We start from the raw sequence: 26,654 nt of genomic DNA on the forward strand, positions 1-26,654 counted from the left end.
TACCTAAGGTGAGAGCGTTAACCTTTGGGGGTCTACAGGAGAGCAAAAAAGGAAAGAGATAGGGACACCCCAATAACCCCAGTTCATTAATCCCATATTTTCTATCTGCAGACATCTTACTCTTGAAGTCAGGCATACAGTGCACAGTGGTCCAGCCCAAAGAGCCAACCGGGTGCTACACATCACCTTTGAAGATACGGTAGTCGCCCAGTCAAGACCGGCGCCTCTGCGAGAATCAGGTGAGCGTTACAGAACGCAAAGCCTACCGCAAAACTCTCGCCCAGGCGCTATGGAAACCTCGGATACTGACCACCTAGCCCGGTTACTTGGGGAACTAAGGGCAAAAGTGCATGCAGCTCGTCAGGAAACGAATGCTCTAAGAAGGGAACTAATTATTTCCAAGGAGAGAACAGACGGTCTTGCTAGACAATTGCTACAGTCACAAGCCGGACAAACCCCGTTACCCGCATCAGGGGCAAATCTTCCTTCAACATCCTCTATGAATCCAGTGCAGATCAACCTACCTGGGAATGTACCTCTGGCTCCGCCCGAACGATTTTCTGGTGACCCAAAGAGGTTTGCAGTATTTATCAATCAGTGCCGGTTGCACTTCTTATGCCGGCCAGCAGCCTTTCCAACTGATCAAGCTAAAGTAGCTTTTGTACTTTCGTACCTTAGTGGCAATGCGGCAGACTGGTCGATCCCTCTGGTTAATCAAGATGATCCGGTTCTCCATGATTTTCAAGCCTTTCAGCTTAGTATGGAAAAACTGTTCGCAAGACATTCACAGGGGCAGGCCTTGGACAATGAGCTTCTTTCGTTGCGACAGGGTAATCAAGACCTTTTGGCTTATATTGCATCTTTCAATAGACTAATAGTGGAAACTCAATAGCCTGAGAAACTTCACCTTCGACAATACCTGGATCAATACCTGGCGAATGGGTTTATTCGTCCTTCCAAGTCCCCTGCTTCTTCAGCTTTGTTCTTCGTTCCAAAAAAGGAAGGAGACCTTAGAACTTGTATCGATTATCGCTCCCTGAACCAGATCACCGTTAAGAATAGATATCTGTTACCTTTGATCCCTGAACTCCTGGACCAAGTCAGAAAAACATGCATATATACAAAGCTGGATCTTAGAGGAGCTTACCACTTGGTACGAGTAAAAGAGGGCGATGAATGGAAGACTGCCTTCCGCACCAAGTATGGGCTATTTGAATATCAGGTCATGCCCTTCGGACTTTGCAATGCCCCGGCCGCCTTTCAATATTTTATGAACGATGTCCTCAGAGAGCTCATAGATGTGTGTGTTGTTGTTTACATTGACAACATCCTCGTTTATACTTCATCGGAATCTGAACATCGGAAACACGTGAAAATGGTCCTCGAAAGATTGCGTCAACACGAACTTTTCGCTAAGTTGGAAAAATGTGTTTTCAACGTGACTGAAGTTGAATTCTTGGGATTCATATTATCACCTGGCGGAGTACGTATGGATTCAAAGAAGGTCGATGCAGTTCTCAAATGGCCATCACCATCCTCCGTAAAAGGTGTGCAAAGCATGTTAGGCTTCGCTAACTTTTACCGCAGGTTTATCCCCGAATTCTCTCGAATAGTCCAGCCCATCACTGCCTTGTTAAAGAAAAACAAACGTTTTGAATGGTCTACCGAGGCGGAACAAGCTTTCCAGGATTTGAAGACTAAATTTATCTCTGCACCAATCTTAAAACACCCTCGCCCCGAACTCCCCTACATCGTGGAAACTGATGCTTCAAGCCTTGCCCTGGGGGCAGTTCTATCACAAAAGGACCCGGTAACCAATCAGTTGCATCCCGTGACATTTTGGTCCCGCAAATTCTCGCCTCCTGAAATCAATTACACGATTACTGACAAGGAACTTCTGGCTATCAAGTCTGCCTTTAAGGCTTGGCGGCATTATCTGCTGGGGGCCCGACACACCGTTACTGTGATTACGGATCACCGAAACCTGCAATATTTGAAAACCGCAAAAGCCCAATCCTCTAGACAACTCCGTTGGGCATTATTCTTTGCCGAGTTTGACTTCATAATTACCTATCGACCTGGTACAAAGAACGGTAAAGCTGATGCCCTTTCTCGGATGGGAGTGGAAGAACACTTGATCAACCCTAAACCTGTACCAATCATTCCCGAACAAAGAATTCTGGGTGTAATCGCCACAGAATCCATAGAGGAAGTTAACGATAAAGCCAGGCAACTTGTAACTCCAGCAGACATACAGAATTGGCATCTGCAGGGAAAGGACTTTGCAGTAAAGGACAACTTATTGTATTTCCAAGAACGATTATACCTACCCAGCACAGATTTACAGAAAAAAGTAATCTCCTGTTATCACGATTCTTTAATGGAAGGTCATCCCGGTATGGCCAAGACCTCAGAAAAGATCAAGCGCTACTTCTGGTGGCCGTCTTGGAAAAAAGATATCAGAGACTTTATAATGTCCTGTGGAGTATGCGCCCAAAACAAGAGTCAAAAGGAAAGACCAGCAGGCCTCTTACGCCCTATTGACATCCCACCTCGCCCTTGGCATACGCTTTCTATGGACTTCATCACCGATCTACCTCCATGCTCCGGATACAATACGATTCTAGTAATCGTGGACTTATTCTCCAAGATGGCGCATTTCATTCCGCTCAAAGGCTTGCCAACAGCAGCAACTCTGGCCCGAGAATTTCTCGAAAACATCGTCCGACTGCACGGTTTTCCTTCGGTTCTAATTTCGGATCGAGGTAGTCAATTTATTTCTCATTTTTGGCGAAGTTGCTGTCGGTCGGCTCAAATTGATGTGAGACTATCGACCAGTCACCACCCTCAGACCGACGGACAAACCGAGAGGACCAATCAAACTCTGGAACAGTATTTACGCTGCATGCTGCAACAAACTGAAAAAACTTGGAAAGACATCCTTTGGATAGCCGAATATGCCTACAATAACTCTGTCCATTCGGGAACTGGGAAAACACCGTTTTTCTTTTGTACGGCAGTCACCCTCGAACCTCGGAGTTGGATCCCCTCCAAGATCTTGAAACACCAGCAGTAGACTACCTGCATTCTACAATCACCCAAGCCTTTAAGGAAGCTGTTTCTCACCTTCAAAGGGCTAAAGAACAATACAAGAAAGGAGCAGATCAACATCGGAAGGAAGCCCCTCAATATCAAGTAGGGGACCAAGTCTGGTTATCCACCAAATATCTACCTCTAAAAGGGCCACGCACATTCAACCCAAGATACCTTGGTCCCTATTCCATCACTACCATAGTAAACCCATTAGCGGTCAAGTTGGACTTGCCCCCGCACATGAAGATACATCCGGTCTTCCACGTCTCTCTATTAAAACCCGTGCAACCTCAAACCCGACTAACTAAATCTCCAAAACCCATCCTAGTTGATGGAGAACTCGAGTTTGAAGTCAAAAGCATTCTGTACTCCAAGATCTCCAAATCTAAACTATTTTACCTAATTGACTGGAAAGGCTACGGCCCCCAAGAGAGATCCTGGGAACCTGCTGAATATGTCCACGCTCCTCGCCTAATCAAAAGATTTCACCGAACATTTCCTGACAAGCCAAAACCCCCGGAGAAGCCCGGTTTGGGAGGGGCCTTGAGGGGGGGTACTGTCATGATCTCTGCTTCCAAAAGGTCAGGGTTTTCCCAACTCCCTTGGAAGCAGATCCATAACCCAGGTTCCGAGGGCCAACCATCCCAATTGGGACCTTTTGGACCCAGTCCTGGCGCCAGTGGCACCAGGCTCATAAATATGCCCATCCCAGCGCTGGAAGTGCCGGGCTCATAATGCTTGGGTGGACTTACCTGTAGCAGACCATGCTGCTTACTTGCCTGCCAGCTGAGCCTCTGATCCTCTTCTGTTTGGAACTACTTTTCCTGTTGGGTGGGGCAGGAGCCACTCCCTAGATTCAGAACACTGGAACTCTTCTGGAAAGCAGGAACTCTTTTCTTACCTAGGCGTGGCTGTGGAAGGAGACACATAAGCACTACAGGAGGCTATTTAAACCACACCCGGTGGATGAATCTTGCTTTGCGTTATTCTGCATCCTCTGCAGCAGAACGCTCATCGTGTCTTCTGCATCGGATCCTGGGCCTAAGGAAAAAGGCTTACCATCCTGAATCCAGTCTTCAGCAACACCTATAAAGAAAAGAAAGAACAGGTTAGCATTCCGGCATCTGAAAGACAAAGGCTTACCTACTCTTCGTGCGCTCCGGAGGTCTTCACACTGCATTCCGGCATCTGAAAGACAAAAGCTTACCAACTCTTTGCACGCTCCGGAGGCCTTCGGCGCTGCATCCTGCATCTGAAAGACAAAACAAGGTGCGTTTAAAGACATTGGGGAACTTTAATACTCACGTGCCATTACTCCTTTCCACATCTAACCCAGTGGGTATTCCGGCACCCTGCAGCCGCTCCGAACTCGTACCTGCAAAATAAAAGACAGTTAGAGCGCATCGTGAAGCAGGCAACAAGCGCTTACTTACGTGCTTCCAGGCGCTTCTATTCATCACACGGACTCCATCTTCAACTCACTTCAGCCCGTCATCCGCCATCGCCGGAACCTGCAAAACAAGAGATATCATTACTAAAGACTTTAAAGACAATAGAATTACTCGAAACTTACCGTTCGTGCAGTAAACGACGGACAGCAGTCCTCTGAAGTCAAGAGGCCTGCGCTACCGATCCAGTGAAGAAACTGGTTACAGCACCCTGCCCCGAGGCAGATGGAGAGCTCGGCATTCACTTACCTAAGGTGAGAGCGTTAACCTTTGGGGGTCTACAGGAGAGCAAAAAAGGAAAGAGATAGGGACACCCCAATAACCCCAGTTCATTAATCCCATATTTTCTATCTGCAGACATCTTACTCTTGAAGTCAGGCATACAGTGCACAGAGGTCCAGCCCAAAGAGCCAACCGGGTGCTACACATCACCTTTGAAGATACGGTAGTCGCCCAGTCAAGACCGGTGCCTCTGCGAGAATCAGGTGAGCGTTACACCTTATCTGTTCAGCATGAGTTTTCTCCGGCTATTCTCTTTCTGAATTTGGCTCCTTTGAAGATTAACCCCAGTGAAAACAAGCGTCTGCCGTTCTCAAACCGGGGTTATTGCCTGGAATTCTCAGCTTTTGCAGCAGGAATCCTCAGCCAGGAAACAGGTCCTTCTCCCAGCTCTGCAAGATCTCGATTGCCTCCCCCTCTCCTCAAGCTTCCCCAGCAAAACCCTTATCACAGCCTCTAGCATGATACTTGCTATGACGCTGCTCCAATCAGAATCAATCATGTCATCTCCTCCCTCACTACACAATGGCTCATTTCTACAGTAAAAATTGTAACAAACTGATTTCCTGTTCCTTCGAGCTCTTTGCTTCCTGTAGTTATGTGGACAGAGCAGCAGAGAAAAAAAAATGAATGTGCGTTTAAAAGTTCACTTTCAGAGTAGACCTAATTCTGCAGTGGAGACACATTTTTATTAGTGGGTTATGTTAAATGAAGTTTTATTAGTCAGGTTAGCTATTAATAAGGTCAGTTATTAATTTTCAAATGTGTCTCTTGCAACATAGGCATTTTAGGTGAAAAATAGTGTGCATTTTTGAATGTGCACATGTGTGCTTTTAACTGTAAAAATAGATTTGCATCTTATATGTAAAAATCGTTTTTGACTGAATAGCCTGTCTTTACTTATATGTCCATGTTACTCTGGCAACACATATAGCAATGCACCACACCCATGTGGTGGTGCTGCATCAAAAAATTGCTACCTGTTCAGCAGTGCTGTACTCTGTGCTGTAACACGCCAAATATCCTTACAGATCCCCCTCTAATTTTGCCCACTTTTGGCAAAACAGTACCAAACTTTGCACACATTTTTGGCTTGTTTGGCCCTATCCCATTCCATCCTCACCACTCTTCACCTCTCCAGAGATTGTTAGTTAGTTTGACAAGCGTAATGTATATTTTAATATGTTTTTACTATGATGGGCGCAGTCTGCAAATCCAAAATGGAATCCGTTTCAAAGGTTTTGACCCACCTCACGTTTTTAATTGACCAATCAGCATGCACCATTGATGTCCGTGAATGTTACGCTGCTCCCTGATTGGTCAAGAGGTGTTTGCGGACTCCTGTATGGATTTACACTAGATTTGAAAAAGCACGCTTTCGGGACCAAGCTGCTGCTCCTCACGCAAATTTGGTGCAGATCTGTCCAGTGATTTGGTTTGTAGGCGTGAGCAAACCTTTTTTTCCATTATGTCAATGAGGATTTCAAAAGTTTTGGGTCCCCCCTGTAACAAACCCCCCCCTTGATGAAACCAAACTGTGCATAATCATTTGGAGGTGGCCATTTACTTTTTTGAAAGGTTTGTTGAGGAAAAGTTATAAGCCACCCAAAATGTGCTCTGCCTGTGGGTTGAGCATCTTAACCATACATTTCAGTTAACACAACCACTGAAATTCGGCAGATAAATCAGGCAAAGCCACCTCAAGTTTGCTCTACATGTTGCACAACGTATGACCACAATGATAACATCACAGATTACATCACTGATGACATTCTGAAGGTAAGAAGGAGGCACTCTGTTGGTGCTCATTATAACTGCTTATCTGTTTTAGAATGTGCTTTGTTTTAAATTATGTTATTGTGCTTACCTTCCCTTTCCCAAATTGTCCCTCCATCATTTTGTGTGTTTTTAACTTTCATCTGCATTTAAACTGCATTATGCACTTTGTTGCACTTGCCGCTTGACAAGGAAGTATTTCTTCCATCTCTACTGCGGCACACCTACAAGGCACCTGACACACTCCCGTGGCATTTAAGTGCTGGGAGTTGCGTCAGAGAATAGTTCTGAAAGTAAGAAGGGACACTCTGTCCAGGACCATTATTACTGCTTATCCGTTTTAAACATTACTTTATTTTTTATTATTTTATTGTGATTACATTCCCTTTCCCAAGGTCCAGTGTAATTGATGAGTTGTGGTACAGGTAGCCTGAATGGTATCATTCGCAGTATTGAAAAGTTTATCAGTATTTTCAGTCATTTCTTCAAATGTTTTAAAGGACTTGTGGATACAGACGGAAAGACTTCAACCAGTGCAATACATTTAGTTTCTGGACTAACTTGTTCTTAAAAAATATATATATTTGTGACTCCTTCTTCTGTGACATTACTAATAATTGGGACAGTTGGAATATCGTCATTGGGAATGTTTAATTGGACTTTCTGTTGGCTAGTGATTTATGCATTTAATGTTCTGTTTTTTGTATGTTACTTTTTGGGTGAATGTTTGTGGTGTTTTTCTTTAAGTTTTTTTTATTCTTTTACCACTCTTTCATGCTTATATTTTCCCACTGAAATTAAATAACAAAGGGCAATGTGTTTATTAAAGAACTGTGTGTTGTGTTTTTACTGAATATGATGTGATAAGTCAATTATAACGCGCATGTACAAAAGTGTTTCCAGACGCGTCAAGACAAGGGAGTGAAGACAGGGGTAGGAAAAGACAAACCATCTTACTAGGCATTGTGCCATTCAGATCATACAAGTGTGAGAACAAGAAGCACTACAACATTAATGATGTCCTTGGAGGAGTGTCACCATTCATGGGAGAGGAAGAGATAGGAGAGTCCATAGGTCAAGTGAAGGAACAACAAAGAGAATGTCAGTGAGAGACTGGCGGGAGGAAGCTCTGATGTAGGTATCAGTGTAATGAATACCTAGGTTGGAAACCAGGATGTCCCTCTTGAACTTCTTCCTTCAATACTTAGTGAGAGGGATAAGATAGGAGATAAAGTAGCAGTTAGAGTAGATGAGAGAAATAGAGAACACTGTAGAGGGTGCATAGAAGGAAGGTGGGAGAAGGGCACGAGAGAAGAGAGACGCACAGCCTGGTGCCACAAAATGCAGGATGCACAAGGGAGGGGTGCCAGGGTCACAACCAAAGGGGGAAGACACGGGGGGGAGAAAACATGTGACTCACAACAGTACAGGGGGACCTAGAGAGTGGGAGAGATACTAATGGGACACAGTTAACAATACCACAGTTACCACAATGTGAACACCCAGATATAACTTTCCAAAAGGGGAAAAAGGCCTACCTTTTAAACACAGCAGCAATGCAAAACACCAAGATTCAACTTTCCTAAAAGGGGGAAAAGGCCTAGTTTTTAAACACAGCAGCAATGCAAAACAGCCAGATTTAACTTTGCTAAAAAGGGAAACAGGCCTTGTTTTTAAACACAGCAGCAATGCAAAACACCCAGATTCAATTTCCCAGATTTGGTGCAGCAGGTGGATGGCTACAGGCTCTGGCTTCCTCGGTGCACACCGGCAGATGCCTACTGGAACTGCTACTCTGGAACTGTCCTTAGCCATGGGGTCCTTTGCTGGGGGGATGACACTTCAGTGGGCTGCCTAGGCAGTGTGTCTAAGAGGACCCAGTTACCCAATAGGAGTGTGGCAGGCAGGAGGGAGGGAGGAGGAAGGAGGAACAATGGAAGCAGGGAATCTGAGGAGGGAAGCGGGTGCCAGGTGCTGTGGCACTGTGAAATGCACAGTAAATAAAAGTTACAAGGCACCATTGTGCCAGCTCAAATAGTATAACATGAAATATGCAGTAAATAAATGTTACAAGACACCCTGGTGCTGGCTTATATAGTACAACCCAGCCCAACAGTGGAATCCAAATGGGATCAGGGGAGCCAAGGAGGTAGTAGAGCCACAAGCAGAGGAGATAGGAGGAACAACAGAAGCAACGAAATGGGAGAGCGGTACGGGTGCTAGGCACTTTGGCACTGTGAAATACACAAATAATTGTAGTGGCCGGAATATATTTTGATTTTACTTTTGTGAACTGTGCATGTTTCTTTGTAAATGTTTTTATTTATTTTCATAATAAATTATACTTTCAAGATTCATGGTGATGTTTATGCTCTTTTTCCTCAATAGTTGGTGGAATTCTTTTGCCATCTTCTCTTAACGTTGATGTTAATGTGGAAGTTTCACCTATAAAAAAAAGAATGAAATGCTGATGTAATAGTAAAATAAGTGTATGCTGATGACAATGTAATAACAGTAACATTAGTAGAATTATTTATTATTTTAAAATATGTAATATGTTAAAATCTGTAAATGGCATATTAAACAATTATGATTGAATGAACATGCTGTATAGTTTAAGTTTACAGTTTTACAAGCTGTATATTATGTTTAAGGTGGGGACGTTTTTTATTTGTATGTTGAAGATGTTAACGTTGTACTGCTTAATGTACACAAACATTGAAGATGTTTATAAAATGTTACAAATTTAGCAAGAGTTGAAATGAAAGTAGATGTTATACAAGTGTAAGATAATTTATATAGGCTCATAATGTTATCCCTTCTGTTTGGCTATACACCTGGATGTTACACTTCCTGTTCATGCCTATACATCCGTTGAAGGTGCACATTGTATTACATGCACATGGTACTACCAACAGTACATTAAGTGTATGTGAGTATTTATTTAAAGTATATTATTTAATGCAACCTTATGCATACATGAATGCAGTTGTGATGTGAAGCATATAGTTTACAAGCAGTGTATTGAGTATTATGCCAACTTTGCTATTTAGCGTACACACTTGTACATTATAATTGTAAGGACACTTGTTAAATGAATATGATTGTGATGTGAAGCATATCATTTATCAGCTGTACATTGTAGTTTTACCAGCGGTGCATACTGTTTAACATACACACTTGTTGAAGCTGTTAGTGCAATGTTATGAATTTAACAAGTTTAGAAAAGTAGGCATTTTAAAAGGATAACATTGTTTAGGTATGCTGATGATGTTATATGCAATGTTTGGTCTATACACCTGGATGTTACATGTACTGTCCGTCGTATACCCCTGTTGAAGGTGTAAAGTATATCCCATGTATGTAATGCTCCAACATTACATTAAGCGTACAGGAGTAATTATTTAAGGTATATCACTTCATGTAATAATATGCATACATCAACTTGCTTAATATGTGAAGCGTATAGTTTACAAGCTGTAGATTGTGTATTATGCAATGTTTGGTGTTTAGTGAACATACTTCTCCATTCTAATTGTACAGATACTTTGTAAATGAATACACTTATGAAGTGACACATGTAGTTTATAAGCTGTATTTTGCTAATTTTGTTATTTTTGCCATTTATCTTACACACTTGTACATTATAATTGTAAGGACACTTGTTAAATATGAGATGTGGTACTGCTTATCGTACACACCTGTAAGCACATCATTGATAAAAAAATATGGCTGTGTTGTCAAGCGTAGTTTATAAACTGTACACAATACATTATTTTTTTTACAGTTTTGCGAACACACTTGTACATTATGATTGTAAGGAAGAGTTTTAAATATTACATGTCATACTGTTTACTGCACACATCTGTGCATTTTAATTGTTAGGAGATTCAATACTACTGCATGCATTCATATTAACATTGTGTATGTAGTGCTAGGAATAGTAGGTAAGTGCCTACATTCATATTTATTTGTATGTAGCATTGCATAGATAACTGAATTTAACATGGACATTTATGCAGTGTGTACAGCATATACATTATTAGAAAAAGTAAATAGCACACTACTGCTTCAAGTTTTATTTCCTGTTATATTACATTACTAAATAAATGAAAGGGTCTGTTTTATTGTTTACATTGTTCACATTTAAACAATAGTTCAATTTATTGGTAAATGCTGATTTTATACACATTACTTTACTTACCTGGATCCATTGAAGGCTCTAGAGGACTGGTTATGGTTGCCATTTTCAATTTTGCAGCAATAGAAATGTAATCCATGATTTTTTAAATTATTTATTTATTTATTGTGCATTTGTAAGGCGCTTATAGATCAAGTAAATTGTGTTTCAAAGTGTCCACTGGGCAGCAGGGAGGGAACATGGGGACAAAAGACAAATATAACAATGAAGAGAAGGAAAGAGCTGGTCCTATAAGCCCTTGTGAGCATTCAGAATATGCAAGTGCAGAGAGGGAGAAGGGACGAGTGATAGGAGTAAGTGATAGATGTTCTACTGAGGAAGTTCTAGGAGGTACGTTGCAGGCAAGTTGTAAGTGTCTGGCAGAGATCACTTGATGAGAGTGGTCTGCTACCAATAATAATTGCAAGCATGTGAGACAGCACAGGCCAAAGGACACCCTGAGGCATTTGCTGGGAGTGGGCAGAGGCTGGGGTGATTGGGGAGGAAGCCAGGACCCAGAAGGATACATGAGAGCCCTGGTCACCAATCTCAGTGAATGTGGTGTTTAGAAAAGAGGGAGAGGGAGGAGGAGGTGAAAAGGAAAGTATAAACATTATTTGTTAAACTAGTGGTTATTTTTATGAAACATTAATATAACGTGTAAAGGATAATTTCTCTGCATCTGCACTTATCACTGTCTTCAATTGAAATGTTTAATTGTTGTAATGTTAATAGACATGGTTGGAAAATGCTTTGTCAGGGTGTGGTGTAAAGCACAAACAGCACATGCTTTTGTTGTTAAATAAGTGCTGTGGGGTATTTCTGTATGGTGATTGGTTAGTGTTCATTATGCATGAGTAGTTTGTAATTATTTGCATGTGGCATTTGTGAGTCTGTTTAGCATTAGGCATGTTTGCACATTTGTAGTATTGCAGCATCATTCCAGTCACATGAGTACAAGAATATGTGCAGCAATATCACAGTATAGATGTGCACAATGGTTGTATATATAATATGCATATTGTATGTTAGGCATGCAAACAAGTATAGTGTCTTATGTGTTATGCAAATTATTGTATTTTGTGTTTTGCATTGTTGTGTGTATATTATGCACCTATTTTTCATTATATTAAGGGCGGGGCTTGCATATGTATCCTTTTTTTAGTTTATGTTTCGCTTGTTTAGTTATTTGTAATTATGCATGCATTTGTCTATATCATTTCTCTATGTATTTGTACAGGTTTGTATGGTGAGTAAAAGCGATTTAAGAATTGTCTAAATCTAGTGAAAAAAGGTGTTAATAATTGGTGACTCCTGGAGGCGGAGCATTACGTTCACCGACTGCTGGCTGTTTCACCATGTGCACATTTGAATGTGAAATGGCATGCTATCGGTAGTGGGAAATTGAAAGATATACTGGAAAAACTTGATGTATTTCATGAAAGTGACAAAAGCACAGATGTAATTGTGATTCATGCTGGAGGGAACAATTTGGGATTCCAAAGACAAAACGAATTATGTTGTGCAATTAAAAATGACTTGGTCTGGCTATCAGATTGTTTCCCAGAACCAAAATTGTATTTTCTTGCTTGGCAGCACATCATACTTGGATGCATGGCAGTGCAAATCATCGAAAAATATACTTTGCTCATATTAATGAAAATAGATGTATATATACATTTGCAGTTGAACATGGCCTATATTTTATTTTTCACTGCAACATAAAAAGACAAACTGAAAGTAGTTTTAGAGTTAATAGAGTGCATTTACCAAATAAGGGGAATCATTTATTTTTAGCCAATATTATACCTGAGGGTTCGTAGCGCTATATAAATGCTAAATTATTATTATTATTATTATTATTATTATTATTATTATTATTATTATTATTATTATTATTATTATTAATGAAGAGCTGTCTACTATAGTACATTCATTGGCTGCTTTACTTTTGTTTGTGTATGCAGCTTTACTTTCATTTGTATATGCAGTATGTTTATGTTTATTTTGTTATGTATTTCCTTGCTTTAGTGTATACTGTAATGTGTACGCAGTGAGGTGAGTTTGTATGTTGTGTATGGTCATTAAAATGTTGGCTGCATATTATTGCATACAATATTTAGTTTTGTTGTGTAATGTGTATGCAGTGGGGATGAGTGCATATGTTGTGTGTGGTCATTATAATGTTGGTTGCATAGTGTTGCTTGAATTATGTACGCATTTACTTTACTGTATTTTGGAATGTGCATGCAGTAGGGGTAAGTGCAAATGTTGTATGTGGAAATGATATTTTGGGCTGCATATTGCTTGAATGATATATTTCCTATCATGAGTGTGTTTTTGTAACGTGTAATCAGTGGGGGTGAGTGCATATCTGGTGTGTGGTCAGTGTTGGCTGCATATTGTTGCTTGAATGTTTAATGTATGTTATAATCTGTACACAGTGGGGCTGAGTGCATATGTTGTGTGTGGTCATTACAATGCATGCAGTGGTGGTGAGTGCGTATGTTGTGTGTTTTCATGATAATATTGACTGCGTATTGTTGATTGAATTATGTATTACCTTGCTTAAGTGTATGTTTATAATGTGCACGCAATGGGGTGAGTGGGTATACTGAGTGTGGTTATTGCTGCTCTGCCTATGGGTGGTGTGGTTGCTGTGCATATGGTCGGTGTGTACTTTTAACTTTTTTCACATTTTTTGGTTGAAAATCTGGGTTGTCATTTCGCATTGATCGTATATAGATACATGTTCAATCGTTAATATCTCAAAATTGGCTGAGTTGATTTGCCATTTAATTTTTCCCTGCACCAATCCCAGCTGGAATCTAGATACCTGCAAAAGAATTCGAAACATTGTAGCAGCCAATTTTGAATTTTTCGGGGCAAAGGGAAAATCCAATGTTAAAAGCTGTTCAAAATGGGATCAAAGTAACCATGTTTTAAACAATTAACCCGTTGATACAGAAATCTCACATTTTACATGAGCAGGTTGCAGCCTTGGAATATTACTCTGGAATATTTACAGATTTTTTCATAGAAGCGTTTGAAAGTTAGGGAGAAAGGTAATAGTTTGAAATGCTGTAGGAACTTCGTCTTAACTTTAACTATGCCTTGCGCAAGAGCGAAGCTATGATATATGTATGATTATGTTATTTATTATATTCGATATATTTAATGTCATAAGAGTTAAACGCCATAAAAGTTCATTTATATTGTCAGTAGGTCTAAGCTTTAAGTTATCTGGTATTTTATATTTAGGAAAGTTTAAAGAAAATGATAACTGTATATTGATGTTGTCCAACAAATAACAAATCTTTTTAATTAGTCTATTATAATGGTATTTGAAGTTAAGATATTTTTGGTGGGGTGTATAAATATATGTTCGTGCTATAAGTAAAACTGTTGGGTTATTTTTCATTCAAACCATGTGTAATTGCTGCGTATGGCATTGATGGTATTTGTGTAGGTGCAACTCCATTGTAGACACAGTGCACACAAGCTCTTTGAGCATTGAAAGACTTCCAGTGAATGAATAAGAGGAAAACTACAAGAAACCTGAGAGAATGGTGCAGTGTCACGAGGAGGAAGACGGAAAGGTGAGAAGGGGAGATGTACTCGAGCTGTCACTGTCTGGCAACACAGCAGTGAAGCAGGTAAGAGATCGGGGAAGGCGCCACACTGCATCAGAGACCATGGAGATTAGTGAACGTGCAAATGCTTTCCTCATTCAAATCCAATACAGATAATGAGTATGAGCATGAGTGAGAACAAGATAGCTAATTCTGGGCTACATAGTACCCTCAAAAATAAGTGGTTGATAAGGAAAATAATTTAATTATTTTTAGAAGCTGGGAAAGAATATAATAATTTTCGAGGCCAATCTAAACAAAATATGAAGCATACTACCGAAGTATTGGCCCTCGACCAAGAGCATTGCAGACAAATGTCTTTAATGAATGAAGTAAGTTGGGAACTGAAGAAGAATATGAAGAATAATATCACAGGCCAAAATTAAAATAGAATCAAGGAAAAAGTTCATTCATAATGGGGAAACTCACCAAAGTCAGAAAAAAAGAAGCCTGATCAAGTATTTCGTATTAGGGAATGAGGAACAACTTCCTAGCACACAAAGGTCAAGTAGAACATATATCAAGAGAATAGTATGAACATTCTCAGGGTAATTCATAGAATTTCGCACAAAAGTGGCGCACGCGGCTGGCGCACAGTGTCCCCGTGCGATACACTGCGCCAGCCGCGTGCGATAAAATCCATTTCATCGCACAGCGTATTCATGGATTCCAGCCTCCAAAACCAGCCGTGGCGCAGAGTGGCGCAGCGACCCTGCAGCAGCGCCAGTTACGCCCCCAAGAACGCCCTCGCGCAAGGAAAACCCTTCAAAGTTCCCAATTCATCGCAAAGGGCTGCGCTAACCCTGGACCAGTTCACAGGGCTGTCAAACAGCAAACGCCAAGCGGGGAACGTTTATTTCAGCGGTTCGTGGGAAGTATCACACACGATTGTCCTGGTTACGTGTACATCAGGGGTGCGCGTGAAGTAACACACGCGATTCAATCAGGGCACGTGTATTCCAGGGGTGCGCGGGAAGTATCACACGCAAAATCAGCAGGGTATGTGTATTTCAGGGGTGCGCGGGAAGTATCACACGCGATTCCATCAGGGTACGTGTATTCCAGGGGTGCGTGGGAAGTATCACACGCGATTTCATCAGGGCATGTGTATTTCAGGGGTGCGCGGGGAGCACTACATGTAAATTGGCCGTGTGGGTCCTCCCAGGTGTTCCCTCTACACCCTCCACGGCCCCTGCAGCCAGCCCACACCACAGGGGACCACCCTGCACCCCTGCCCATGTCCCGCAGGCAGCCCATCCACCATGGCCATGCCCACCAGCCAAGCCACATTTCACCTTGCACTACTGATCAAATATGCATGTCCCCCAGCACACTCACCCCCCAGCACTGTGGGGCACCTGCCAGCAGGCCCCCACACATGTCCAACTCATGTCCCCTTGCACCCCCACCCCCCAGCACTGTGGGGCCCCCTCCACCAGGCCCACACTCATGTCTCCCTGCACCCCCACCCCCCACCAGTCAGGGGCACCCTCCACCAGGCCCTCACTCATGTCCAACTCATGTCTCCCTGCACCCCCACCCCCCTGCATCCAGGGGCGCCCTCCACCAGGCCCCCACTCATGTCTCCCAGCACCCCCACCCCCCAGCATCCAGGGGCACCCTCCACCAGGCACCCACTCATGCCTCCCTGCACCCCCACCCCCCACCAGTCAGGGGCACCCTCCACCAGGCCCCCACTCATGTCCAACTCATGTCTCCTTGCACCCCCACCCCCCAGCATCCAGGGGCAACCTCCACCAGGCCCCCACTCATGTCTCCCAGCACCCCCACCCCCCTGCATCCAGGGGCACCCTCCACCAGGCCCCCACTCATGTCTCCCTGCACCCCCACACCCCAGCACTGTGGGGCATCCTCCACCAGGCCCCCACTCATGTCCAACTCATGTCTCCCTGCACCCCCACCCCCCTGCATCCAGGGGCACCCTCCACCAGGCCCCCACTCATGTCTCCCTGCACCCCCACCCCCCACCAGTCAGGGGCACCCTCCACCAGGCCCCACTTATGTCCAACTCATGTCTCCTTCCACCCCCACCCCCCAGCATCCAGGGGCACCCTCCACCAGGCTCCCACTCATGTCTCCCAGCACCCCCACCCCCCTGCATCCAGGGGCACCCTCCACCAGGCCCCCACTCATGTCTTCCTGCACCCCCAACCCCCAGCACTGTGGGGCACCCTCCACCAGGCCCCCACTCATGTCCAACTCATGTCTCCCTGCACCCCCACCCCCCTGCATCCAGGGGCACCCTCCACCAGGCCCCCACTCATGTCTCCCTGCACCCCCACCCCCCACCAGTCAGGGGCACCCTCCACCAGGCCCCCACTTATGTCCAACTCATGTCTCCTTCCACCCCCACCCCCCAGCACTGTGGGGCACCCTCCACCAGGCCCCCACCCATGTCCCCCTGCACCCCCACCCCCCTGCATCCAGGGGCACCCTTCATCAGGCCCCCACTCATGTCTCCCAGCACCCCCACCCCCTGCATCCAGGGGCACCCTCCACCAGGCCCCCACTCATGTCTCCCTGCACCCCCACCCCTAGCATCCAGGGGCACCCTCCACCAGGCCCCCCACTCATGTCTCCCTGCACCCCCACCCCCCAGCACTGTGGGGCACCCTCCACCAGGCCCCCACCCATGTCCCCCTGCACCCCCACCCCCCTGCATCCAGGAGCACCCTCCACCAGGCCCCCACACATGTCTCCCAGCCAACATGTCATCACAATCTAGATCCCTGGCCCTTATGGTCAGCCTCCAAATGCCAAACACCCACCCGAGTATTGCATCCACCCACTTAGAAATGGCAATAACATGATAGATGTAACGCTCACCTGACTCCCACGGAGGCGCTGGCCTGGTTCGCGCTGCTGTGACCTCTTCTAAGGTGATGCACAGGGTTCGGAAGACGGACTGGACCGGGCCCCCAAATCTGGCTTGTCTGGCTCGCAGAAGTATCCTTCTGTAGGCGAAAATAGGGGATTAACTGTCTGCGGGGTAATGCAATCAGTCTTCCACTTTCCCCTCTCATCCTCCTCCAAACCCTTCTGTGATTCCTCGTAGCGTCTCACCTTAGGGTCTGGAAGGACGAGCTCTCCATCCTGCTTCTGATGCAGGGGCACGTTGGTATCCAGTTACTTCACTGGATTTTCGGATTGGTGAGAACCAAACTTGCTTGGCTTCCAGGTAAGTTTTTTGATAAGAGGTTCCCCTTGTGTCCATGCATTAATGTACTAATGCTAGTATCTTTTTCCCCATAGGGGCCGGAGTACGGAATGCCGGGGAACAGGCACCGACCCGAGATGAGAGGTGAAATCCTTGTAGAAATCAGGTAAGTCTTTAATGAGCGTTTTTTGGTAATGTCTTTTCATTCCCTCATTAATGTTGATGTCTCTTTTTCCCCTTAGGGGCCGGGGTCTGGAAATGCCAGGATGCGGCGCGGACCCGAAATGAAGAGGGAATGAATCAACAGGTAAGTCTTAACATGGAGATTTAGCTTTCCTTATTCCCTTCTCTCTCTCACCTTTTGTTCTGGTCTTTTTCTCCCTAGGCGCTGGGGCGTGACTGCGAATCCGGATGATCGTTGCTGAACATGGAGGCGCCCAGTAAAGGTGAGTGGAATGCGGCGCTGCAGCGATCGACGCAATGAGCTTTTAAATAAAAGTCTTCCTTTTCAGGATTGTCGGCGAGATGTCTCCGGGATGCGGATTTAGCAGGTAAGGACTTTTCCTTCTTCTGTTCTCTTGTTCTCTTCCTTTGCAGGTGATCCAGGATGCTGGCAGGCGTGGCAGAAGTCAGGATGCAGGAGCAGACACGGTGAGCGTCCAGCTGCTTGATGCAGAACAACGCGAAGCACGTGTGGCTGTTCGGGTGGGGTTTAAATAGCCTTGGAAGAAGTTCCAGGTATGTATCCTTCCTCCAATCAGGTATGTATCCTTCCCCGACCACGCCCGGATGGTAAATTAGTCCCACAGGTAAAGTAGTTCCTTTCAGGTCTCAAGGAGGCCGGGATCCTGCAGCATGGTCTGCATCAGGTAAGTGCACCCAAGCACATCCATAATGAGCCTGGCGCCCATGGCGCCAGGACTGATGTCTTTTATGAGCCTGGCGCCATAGGCGCCAGGACACTGTCCAAAGGGCCCCTATACGGGGTTGCTGGGTCCTTCCTTGGGGACTGGATGTCCGCTTTCGGGGACGCAGGGCTTGAACCGGCTCCCCGGGAGCGGGCATCATGACAATAGAACCCCAATTGCAAGTTTGGAAATGAACACATGTCCCTCACAAACACACAATGGGTGTCAGTGAATGTCAAAACCCATATCATGATATGCATGAAACCAATGAGATGATACTACACATTGAAGTTTGAAGAAAAAATATGTATTAAAAGCAACATAAATTGAATCAAAAATAAACAAACAAAAATGGGAATTAAAAAAAAAAAAAACAGCATGTCCGTGAAATAATGCAAAACCACAAATCATAATCCAAAGGAAAGGTGTCCAAAGTCACAGTCCACAAAAGTAAATCAATGGAAAATTAATTTGCTCCATGGGTAAATCATAAAAAAAAATGAAAATCCAACAGTCAACTATATACAGATAAACAATCCAGGGTCCATGATCCCAACAGAAGAAATGAAACCTATCTAAAAACACTACCTAATAAAAAAAAACTATATACAAAAATGTGGCCCATTGTCCAAAAGGTCCAAAAAAAATGCAAAACCAAAGGAAACCTAACACTAACTACAGAACTATTTACAAGGGCAGCTGGCTAGTCCGACAGCTCACTTCGGGATGTTCCGGGCCAGGGCATCATCGACCCCTGCTCAATGTCCCGGAGGCGGTCCTCCTCCATGGCCCCGAGGGTCCGCAGGGCCGTCGACATGTTCACCTCCAACTCCCTGCGGATTGCCTCGAGGCACTCAGCCCGCCTCAGGGCCCTCCGCATGGAGTTCTCCTCCCTGACCATCGTGAGCCGTGCCTCTTCCGTCCGCTGCCGCTCCGCATCTATGGCATGGCCCAACTGCTGCCACACGGAAGACACTTCCCCTCCTGGGTCCTCATGCCCTCCGGCCGATGCCTGCCCCTCCGATGTCGAAAGCCCCGAGCCATCATGGCTCCCACCTCATTGCTGCTGCTACTGTGCCTCTGCCCGTGCCCTGCCTCCTGCTGCCTGCACATCCTCCACTGGCTGGGGTGCAGTCGTTGATGTGGAAACCCCTGCTGGACGTCCGACTCCCGACTGTGGCAGGGATGCCTCCTCCACCAGCCTGGCCGCACCGTCAGAGGCAACTCCACAGGGCACCCAGGTGACTAATAGGTGGGAAGATGGCACGGAGGACGACTGGCGCATAGGGGGTTTAGTTGAGGAGGGGGTCTGAGCAAGCCCCATCAAATGGAGGAATCCGGCCTGGGTGACCTGTCCCAGTAGGCCGACGCGGTCAACGAGCCATTCGAGATGACGTGCAGTCTCCTCATGAAAAGACTGCAGGTCACCTCGCATGGCCCGTTGACGCAACGCCACACCAGTCAGGACAGGCTCAACCCGGACCCGGATAGCCACGTCTGCAGGCAGAGGAAGGCCAGTTGTTGTGAGCTCATCCCCTGCCTGAAAACGGGTCTGGACATAGGCATCCCTGCTGGTGCAAGATGATGCAGTGACAGGATCAGGGACAGGATTGCACACAGGTACCTCCGCTGTGGCCTGTTTTGCCTCCTGTCCCTGCTCCTGCACTGCACCACTAGCACCAGTGGAATCCCCACCTCCAGACCCCGTCTCTATTGCTTGCACGGCCTCCTCCTCCACCAAACCCCCCACCAACCTGGATGACTCCGTGCCATCTTCCCCCGTTGGGCCCTGTGGGGTCCCAGCTGCCCCTTCTGCTGCCGAGGAGTCCAACTCCGACCTCCGCCTCTTGGACCTCCCCCCGGCAGCTGCGGCCTGGGATGTGGCACCGGACTCCTCACTCCCCGACGAGATCACAACCTGGGAGGGGAGCCGGGCCTTGCGTCTGCAGCTGGCGGTGCGATCCCCACCGCTGTGCTCCACAGCACCTTCTCCGCCCTCTTCATCAGTTGACGCTGCAGACAGGGAGAAATAAAACACAGGCATCAGGGCACTGTACAATGGACACATACACACATGACAGTTGTATATGAGTGGCATTGGCAAACCTCAGACATGGCATCACAATCGCCACCACACATGTCATTTCAACTTGCACACATGAGCCATACCACAGCCATATCGCAACTGCCAGCACCATCCATACACATACAACAGCATGAGCAGGCAAAGGTGAGCCAGACATCACATGCAACACAGGGAGTATACTACACATGCACACACACCACCACACTTGCATGCATGTGTACACCTCTGCCAACTGTCACAGTTTTCAGATGGGCATCCATGTCACATCTGCCAATCAGGCTTCCACATCCCGCTGTCACATGCATCCATGTTGCATCACTGTTGCACCCTTGTCAAATACACACACATGCACATGTACACAGTGCTGATACATGCAGCTGAAAACAACATACATGTGTGACATCACGAACATGCCTACTTACATACACATTCATCCAAACATGTGTGCCCACACAACTGCATTTGGCATGCAAGCCTACACACAAGCACCATCCATGTCTCACACATGACAGCCCTCGCATGTGTTAGCCTCATGGCCCTGTACACCCCCACCCATACTCGGCCCCATACAAACAGATGTGCAACCTGCACACTACTGGCACATCACCACACGCACAGCTTACAATCATAATGCATGTACACTTACCGCTCGACTGGACGTGGAGCGCTGGGGATATGCGTTCCAGGACCCTCATCTGATCGTCCGACAAGTGGCCCCGGCGCCCCTTAGCATCCGCTGCCTTCAAGAGGCGCCGGGCCTTGTTGAGGGTCCTGGACCTGAAGTCCTCCCAGCGCTTCTTGACATGTTGTAAATCATGGACTGCCACCCCCTCCGCGTTGATGGCAGTCACGATGTCCGTCCAGATCCGAGTCCGTCCTTCCTTGTCAGCACGCAAACTTCCGAAGAGGGCGTCATACTGCCCCAGGACTTGCTCCACCAGGACACCAACTTCGGTGGCAGTGAAGCTGGTGCCCCTCTGCCTCTCTGGCCGGGGGTTGTCAGTGGTGCCAGATGTTGCAGTGCCCTACATGACAACCCCAGAGGCAGGAGTGGGTGGGCAACTGGGTCCTGGGGCTGGGCTGTGGAGCGATGGAATCCCAGTCGGGAGTCTTCGGTTCCAGCAGGGGTGGTCACAGCAACAGCAACCCTGGCTGATGTGCAGGCAGCAAATGGCAGGGCACGTGGGCAGCAGGCAATCAGGCAGCAGCAGATGGCAGGTGGTAGCATGCTCGGGGCTCTGGGGGGCAGTAATTCGGCCTTCTGGGCAGGAGCGTGGTCTTCTGTGTGCTTACGTGTGGCCAGCTTGATACGGAGTGATTTGGCACGTGAAAATCCAGCACGTCTGCATGTAATTCGAGGAAAGGGCCTTTGCGCATAAGCGCGTCAGCACATGTACGCGAATTCATTGGCCCAAAGGCCAACAGCGCGTATGCGCATCTGTGACGTGCGTGCGCGGGCGTTTCCCTGTACATGGGTGCATGTTACACGTCCAATGACTGCACGTCAGAGTGTCAGCGCGTGTAATTGGAGGATGGGGCCTTAGCGCGTACACGCAGAAGTGACGCTGGACGTGTGGGCATGTTTAAAAGGTACGTGTAGAACGCCATTTCCTTGTACGTGCTTTTCGTGGAGAGCGAGTGGGTGAAATCTGTACTTCTTGTCGGTTCACACGCGATTTACTTCACGGCGTTCCAAGTTCGTACTCCCTGTTACCTCTGACAGCTTTTTCTCTTCTTGTCTTTTTCCTGGCCTGTTTCTTCAAACAGCGTTCACTTCTCCTGTTGTCCTGTCTCCTCAGACAGCGTACAATTCTTCTTTTGGCGGGGGTGTTGCCAACCTGGCAGACGATGAGTTGCGCACGTATTTCACATCTGTGCTTGCCCCGTGTGTTGCCTACCCCTTCAGAGGTCAGTCTAGGCTGCGTGTGACACGCATACGTTCATTTTTGTGTTTCTGGGTGCCACAGCGTAGTGCAGGTTTTTTTTCCACGTGGTCTAGGAGGGGTTGCGTGCACATTATCTCCCTTTTTCGGTGTGCCTGTGCGTTGCGTGACCCATCATCTTCCCCCAAGGGTCACATACAGCCTTGCTAGAGCACTAGGGTACGAATTCCATCTAGTACCCTAACCCTTTCTCCCCTAATTGCCCAGGACAATAGTTTACTGCAACTCCCATATGCACAACAACATCAGTGCCATGGTTGAGAGGTGAGCACGCGGTAAGGGTGGCAAAGGTGGGCGAGCCACAAGAGGTGGCCGTGGTGGATACGGTAGAGGATGTGGCCAGGACTTGCAGGGTGCCCCTAGCCCCCCATATGTGGGTGACCAGTCAAGGACACCCATGCCTACCCCTGGTTGAGGGTAACGTGGCTGACACCATCCCTGCTCAGCCCTTGTTGGACCAGCCCATTGTGGCACCAGACCTGGCACTGGGTGACTCCATGGCTGACTTCTAGGTCAGCAGGTCTAGGCCACGTGTGGCGGTGCACGTTGGTGTCACCAGCCCACGTGGATCAGGGGCAGCTATGTCATCTGCTGCCCCGAGTAGGCAGGGTGGGGAGGCTGCAGGGGCAGCTGCGGCTCCATCCACCCCAACTCTGAGTGTCCCAGCCAGGACAGTGTCGGTACTTGTCCATCCTGCTGACATTCCCCCTGACCACATCACACTTCAGCTAATGCCTGCACCAACTCCCATGGTGAGTGTTCATTCCCACACTCCTAGTCCACAGTCCACCGGGGCTCCTGACCCTAGTGTCCAGAGCGGCGTAGGACACTCAGTATCACCATCACCTTCCAAGCGGAAGAGGAAGAGTGCTCGTCCAGTACAGGCTGATGCCCCAGACACGGCTACACAGTCCGGCCCACCAAGGAAGCCCTGCTTCAATCGGGTCGAACTTAATGTACTTGTGGAGTATGTGTCCACACATGACAGCGAAATGGTGATTACTGCAGGATGCAGGACCACACCTGCACAACGTCAGGCACACTGGCAGACCATTGTGGAACTCATAAGTGCCCTTGGATTCGTGAGGCGCACAGCTAATGATTGCTACAAGCGCTGGAATGACCTTAAGCGCAGGGCAAAGAAAAAGCTGGCCTCAAGTCATGCCGCAACTCTAGTGACTGGAGGTGGGTCTCCGGCAGAGGACATAGAACTCACTCCACATGAGTATGTTGCTGGGACCTACGTCACGGAGGAACAGATCCAAGGCGTGGGAGACCTGCCAGATTACGAGGCATTGTCCGGTGAGTGCCCATGCATGTGTGTGTCATCCATGTGCATGGCGTGTGTGTGAGTGCTTCTGATTGAGTGCCAGGTGAGGGGGTGTGTGCCTGAGTGGTTTGGGTCACCCATGTGCTTCATCCAATACATTCTGCGCACCAGGATTTGGGTGTTGCAGTATCCCTTCTGGCAACAGTAGACATTCAGCCCAACCTCACGCCAGTTGCCCTTGAATTGTCATCTTGCCACAACATAGTTGCATGTTATTCTGTGTTCATTCAGGCTGATTGTCTGCATTCCACCACTTTCACTAGGCATTTCTCAGTCCTATTGTCACATGTGTGACATGGTTTGGGTACATGCCATCTGTGTGATGGCATGTGTCATGTATGTGTATTGGACATGCCAATCACAGGCCATTGTGTGATGGCACTGCAAGGCAGCATGCAGCAAATTTGTTGGTCTTCCATCTTGGTGTCATCAATGTGTGCCATTTGCCTCCCCTTCATATGCAGTGACAGTGCATGCATGGGAGGGTTATAGTCATGTGGTACATGTGTCAATGAAGTACTGTTTCTGTTGCTTCTCAGCCCTAATTGTGTTCCATGTTGCTAATGCCTGTTCCCATTTCTTTTCTTTCATGTCTTTGCAGGGGATGACGCACTTGATACTGCTGGGGTTGTGGAGATGGTGCAGACCCAGGAGGGGTCTCAGGCCCGACCGGGCACCAGTGAGGGACGTGGTGTGGTGGTGGGTGAGAACCCACACTTGCTGCAGGCCGTCATCTCAAGGGGTGTCTCTGGGTGCACCTCCCACGAGCTCTATTCAGGTGTCGATTCGGATGATGAGACCTATGTGCCGTCGCAGGTAAGTGTCTCTGGGAGGGATTCTGTACTGTCCAACCCACCTGCCCCAGGGGTAGAACCCTCAATGGGGATGTCAGTGTTGGTAGGTCAGCCTTTGGAGGTTACGGATGCAGGCTCACACTCCGCTACATCTGATCCTGTTCCTGGGCCAGCAGATCAGAGGGGGAATGCAGCCCTGCAGCCTCAGGCAGTGCCGGCACAGCAAGGTGCAGTTCGCCTTGCCCCAGACAGGTGTGGTGCCCGCCAACGCGGTGGCCGTACGCCACCTGACAGTACCGCATGGGAGCAAACCATATACGGTATGGCAAACCAACAGGCAGCATCACCTGAGATGATGGTTCAGGCCATGGATAGGGTGGCCATTTCCATTGTCCCCCAAGAAAGGCTAATTGAACAACTACAGCAGGCAACAGACTCCATTAGCCAGTCACACAGGGAGGACATGTTGGCGTCCAACAGGGACAGGCGGGCGGCACTGGAGACTCTGCGGGAAGCCATTTCCATTGAGTCCCAGGGCCACAAGGAAGCCCTGAGGGTGGAACTCCGTCAGCTCAGGGCAACTCTGGTTGAGCTTGAGGCTTCAGCTAACACGAGGACAGAACAGCAGCTGGAGCGGCTCACACGTGAAGTGGGAAAATGGAAAAACAGGCTCCCATCTTCCCCCCCTCGCGCCTGGCCTAAAGGTTCACGGCCCAAGCACTCGCCACGAGAAGAGTTTGCCCATCTACCAGACGACCAGATACCCTGGTACAGGAACATAAGGATGTGTCCATCTGCCTGCCCAGCAGCCCGCCCTGCCCATGCCGATGCCTGCGGCATGGATCAACTAGACTAAAAACTATACGTCGTTAGAGATGCCATGACGACCTAGCCAACGGATAGCACACCTGTGCCAACATACACACTGGACACTCCCGCACCAATCTACACGAAGAATATACTCAGTGCTATGACGTTGGCCACAGACATATTCATAGACGTGCATCTTTATTATTTTCCACATAGGCTCTCAAAATGCAGAAACGCAAGACGCACCATGAACTCATCTAAAGAGCTTGCTTACGCTTCTTCTAAACCTAGGCGCCATAATGAGAATTATAACGAAGACACGATACTGGTCATAAGACAATATGAGACTATAACCTAAAGCGCCTATGCACCAAACGGTTCCACCTATACACCAGGCCTAAGTAGGCCGCAAGCAAGAGCTCCCGTGGACGTTAACAGAGCAAGAGTCAGGTTGCTGATCCTGCAGGATGAGCCTGGCGAAAGCAGACAGCCAAGGTCATAATGTTGCAAACCCACATTCCAAAAGCAGACCATCAAGGGCACGATGTTGCAACCGCGCACGCCGTGCACCAACATCCAAGTCGCACCTGCAATTAAACCAGGCACACAGTGGAAAAAACAATATTAATTGTGCAGAATTCTGCCTCAAATACGGTCCCACCTCACGTGACCAAGCCGAACCTGACGAGATGCCAAGCCCAGGAGGAAGGAGGCGTCTGGATCCCTCGTTACAAGACACAGGCAGATACACTTGAAAGGATCAATGGACATCTGCGACAGTGGGAGTAGTCGGCCGTCCAGCTCATGAATAAGTCTTCACATTGTCTGCATGTACCCATAGTGAAACATTGTTGCACATTGCAGGTACACCGAGAGCTGGGAACAGCGATGGTCCCAGGCTGGGAAGCTCACGGGCGCACCAATCAGAACATGGGGCTCTTATCACTGACGCCATTAACATCAACCAATCATTAGGAGTCTTCATGTAACAATTCTCATGTATCTAATTGTAGGGACAACCCAGATATATCACCTGACTAACCCTCGTCCACTCATATTATTCTCTATACATATGCTATACTAACCCTACCACTCGAGCAACCAATTAAGAGTGGCGATAGGTTTTTTGTTAACTTTCTAAAGTGACGCAGGTAGCGCGTCATACTACAGTAAAAAGGGCCTGCGAGCCCCACGATT

Source organism: Ambystoma mexicanum, chromosome 4p (assembly GCF_040938575.1).
Source record: "Ambystoma mexicanum isolate Mex_15411 chromosome 4p, UKY_AmexF1_1, whole genome shotgun sequence".
Classification (NCBI taxonomy): domain Eukaryota; kingdom Metazoa; phylum Chordata; class Amphibia; order Caudata; family Ambystomatidae; genus Ambystoma; species Ambystoma mexicanum.